Source organism: Colobus angolensis, unplaced genomic scaffold (genome assembly GCF_000951035.1).
Source record: "Colobus angolensis palliatus isolate OR3802 unplaced genomic scaffold, Cang.pa_1.0 Scaffold30, whole genome shotgun sequence".
Taxonomy (NCBI): domain Eukaryota; kingdom Metazoa; phylum Chordata; class Mammalia; order Primates; family Cercopithecidae; genus Colobus; species Colobus angolensis.
In genome coordinates this window covers 6,794,604-6,798,937 of record NW_012116266.1, presented here as the reverse complement: position 1 = coordinate 6,798,937, position 4,334 = coordinate 6,794,604, and positions in this window count along the sequence as shown.

Genomic DNA, 4,334 nt, shown 5'->3' with positions numbered 1-4,334 from the left:
CACCACCACGCCCGGCTAATTTTTTGTATTTTTAGTAGAGATGGGGTTTCGCCGTGTTAGCCAGGATGGTCTCAATCTCCTGACCTCATGATCCACCTGCCTCAGCCTCCCAAAGTGCTGGGATTACAGGCATAAACCACCGCGCCTGGCTTTTAATTTTTATTAAAATTTTAAAATTTTTAATAAAAAATAAAGTGACACCAAGCAAGGTGGCTCATGCCTGTAATCCCAGCAGTTTGGGAGGCCTATACGGGTGGATCACCTGAGGTCAGGAGTTCAAGACTAGCCTGGCTAACGTGGTGAAACCCTGTTTCTACTAAAAATACAAAAAAAAATTAGCCAGGCGTGGTGGCGGGCACCTGTAATCCCAGCCATTCTGGAGGCTGAGGCAGGAGAATCACTTGAACCCAGGAGGCGCAGGTTGCAGTGAGCCCGAGATCACACCATTGCACCCCAGCTTGGGCAACAAGAGCGAAACTCCATCTCAAAAGAAATAAATAAATAAAATAAAAATAAAAATAATAAAGTGGCTAAATCAGCTCACAATGGAAACTATCTTAGGTGTGCTTTTCCTTAAGATAGCCATTGTACGGAGCAGAAATGGCTGGCTGTATTTCTTCACACAGAATATTTTAAAAAATGAACTTAAGCAAATTTTGTTAAATTTGTTAAAGAAATTTAACAAAATGTTTCAGTTTCCTATTGCTGCTAAAACAGACTACCACATACTTCATAGTTTACAGCAACACAAATCTTACAGTTCTGGAAGTCAGAAGTACTAAAATCAAGTTGTCTGTTGGGTTGTGTTCCTTCTGAAGACTAGGAAAGAATGTTTCCTTGTCTCTTACAGCTTTTAGAGACTGGTTGCATCCTTTGGTTTGTGTCCTCTTTCTCCATCCAAGAACAGCAGCTCAGCATCTTCAAATATCTCACTCTTCCTCTGTCTCCTTCCTTCTTTCTTTCTCTCTCCCTTTCCCCCTTCTCCCTCTTTCTCTTTTTATCCTTTCTCTCTCTCCTCTGATTCCATAGTCCTGTTTTCTTTTTTTGAGACAGAGCCTTGCTCTGTCACTCAGGCTGGAGTGCAATGGTGCAAACACAGCTCATTGCAGCCTCTACTTCTTGGGCTCAAGTGATTCTCCTACCTCAATCTCCCAAGTAGCTAGAAGGTGCACACCACTGCACCGGGTTAATTTTTTAAAGTTTCTTGTAGAGACAGACTCTCATCATGGTGCCCAGCCTGGCACATTTTCTTCTCCAATTCTGACCCTTTGACCCTTTTGTCTCCCTCTTTTTTTTTTTTTTTTTTTTTTTAGTAGAGATGGGGTTTCACCATGTTGGCCAGGATGGTCTCGATCTCCTGACCTCGTGATCCACCCACCTCGGCCTCCCAAAGTGCTGGGATTACAGGTGTGAGCCACCGTGACAGCTTTGTCTCCCTCTTAGAAGGACTCTTTTTTTTTGAGATGGAGTCTCACTCTGTTGTCCAGAATGGAGGGCAGTAGTGTGATCTTGACTTACTGCAACCTCCACCTCCCAGGTTCAAGTGATTCTCCCGCCTCAGCCTCCCAAGTAGCTGGGATTACAGACACGCACTACCAGGCCCAGCTAATTTTTACATTTACATGGGGTTTCACTATGTTGCCCAGGCTGGTCTCAAACTCGCTCAATTGATCCACCTGCCTTGGCCTCCCAAAGTGCTGGGATTACAGGCATTAACCACTGCACCCAGTCGGAAAAAAATAAGGTTTAAATATAATGTACAGTATCCAAAGTCTTCCAAAGGGATATTTCAAAGAAGCAATTGATTACCATTTTGAGCACTGAGAGAAATCTGAGCTGAAGATAAGAAATGTGGAAGCCATTGGCATATAAATGTTGATGATGAGGATGATGATGATAATTGTTAACATGTATTGAGTGGCAGACCCTCTTTTAAATACTGTACATTTATTATCTCACATAATCTTATAAAGCAAGAAATAATTCTATCCTCACAGATGAAAAAACAGATGCAAAAATGGATAACTTACTCAAGTAAGGGAGGGAATCAAGATTTAAACCCAAGAGATTTTGACTCCAGTTCCTTCAGTGATTTACAACAGGTACAGAGGGCAGGAGAAATGCTACCTATAGGTGGCCTATCAAAATCACTTGTGAACCAGGTGCAGGGCACACACCTGTAACCCCAGAGCTTTGAGAGGCCAAGGTGGAAGATCACTTGAGGCCAGGAGTTTGAGACTAGCCTGGACAATGAAGCAAGACCCCATCTCTACAATAAAATTTAAAAACTAGCCAGGCGTGGTGACACATACCTGTAGTCCTAGCTACTCAGGAGGCTGAACCAGGAGGATCATTTTAGCCCAGGAGTTCAAGGTTGCAGTGGGTCATGATTATTCCACTGCACTCCAGCCTAGGTAACAAAGCAAGCCTCCTTCTCTTAAAGAAAAAAAAAAAATTGCCAGTGGAGGTTTTCAAATCAAGCAAACCTTTGGGATGCAGATTAATGCTGTACCCTGGGAGTTTACTCCTTTCTATCTCGCTCCTCACCTTGAGAATCACTACTATCATAAAACACAGTTACTTCTAGGAGTTATTATGTTCCTCAGGCGTGTTATGGCAATAAGAGAGTGACTTGGATTTAAGGTTTTAGAGGTGAAGAAATTTTTGGTGATAACAAGGGTCAAGGTATGGCCTTGGAAATGAGTGGCTAAAGTGTCTTGTGTAATAAGAGATGGAGGAATATAGGATTGGGTTAGCATGTTGGAGGGTGATATGGTTAGGCTTTGTACCCCCACCCAAATCCCATCTTGAATTATAATTGCCATTTGTCAAGGGAGAGACCAAGTGGAGGGTAATTGGATCATAGGAGCAGTTTCCCCATGTTGTTCTTGTGATAGTGAGTGAGTTCTTGCGATATCTGTTGGTTTTTTTAAGGGGCTCTTCCTGCTTGGCTTGGCACTTCTCCTTCCTGCCACCTTGTGAAGAAGGTGACTTGCTTCCCCTTTATCTTCCGCCATGACTGTAAGTTTCCTTAGGCCTCCCCAGCCATGCAGAACTGTGAGACAATTAGACCTCTTTCCATTATAAATTACCCAGTCTCAGGCAGTTCTTTACAGCAGAATGAAAACAGACTAATACAAATGGGTTATCATATAAAAATTGAAGTCACCCTAGATGGCAGTAAGGCTCGGGAATGTAGGGAAGCCAGTGAACCAGTGAATGAATTTGGTGGATAATAGCAAAGGGAGACAAATTTGTAAACTAAAGAAAGAAATGGAGGTCTGGGGCTGGGCACGGGGTGCACACCTGTAATCCCAGCACTTTGGAAGGCCAAGGTGGGAGGATTGCTTGAGGCCAGGAGTTCAAGACTAGCCTGGGAAACATGGTGAGGCCAGGAGTCCAAGACTAGCCTGGGAAACATGGTGAGACCTTGTCCCTACAAAAAATACAAAAATTATCCAGGTGTGATGGCACACACCCTTAGTCTCAGCTACTCAGAAGATTAAGATGAGAGGATCACTTGGGCTTAGGAGGTTAAGGCTACGGTGAGCTGTGATCACGCCGCTGCCTGGGCAACAAAGCAAGACCCTGTCTCTGAAAAAACAAATAATGATAATAATAATTATAATGGTGGTCTGAAAGTAGGAGGAGAGACAGAGAAACATGAAGAACTTGGACCAAACTAATGACATTTCTCAAATAAGATTCTTGGAGAAATTAAAAGTAAACATTACTTGAATTACCACGCCCGGCTAATTTTGTATTTTTAGTAGAGACAGGATTTCTCAATGTTGGTCAGGCTGGTCTCCAGCTCCCGGCCTCAGGTGATCTGCCTGCCACAGCCTCCCAAGGTGTTGGGATTACAGGCGTGAGCCACCGCGCCCGACCTCTTTCCTTTTTCTTTTTCTTTTCTTTTTTCTTTTTTTTTTTGAGATGGAGTCTCCGTCTGTTACCCAGGGTGGAGTGCAGTGGCATGAACTCGCTTCAGGACAATCTCCACCTCCCAGGTTCAAGTGATTCTCCTGCCTCAGCCTCTCGAGGAGCTGGGATACAGGCATGCACCACCACACCCGGCTAATTTTTGTATTTTTAGTTGAGATGGGGTTTCACCATGTTGGCCGGGCTGCTCTCAAACTCCTGACCTCAGGTGATCCGCCCACCTCGGCCTCCCAAAGTGCTGGGATTTCAGGCGTGAGCCACCGCGCCCAGACAGGACTTCTCAATAAAACTACAGTGCAATAGGCCGGGCACGGTGGCTCACGCCTATAATCCCAGCACTTTGGGAGGCCAAGGTGGGCGGATCACAAGGTCAGCAGATCGAGACCATCCCAGCT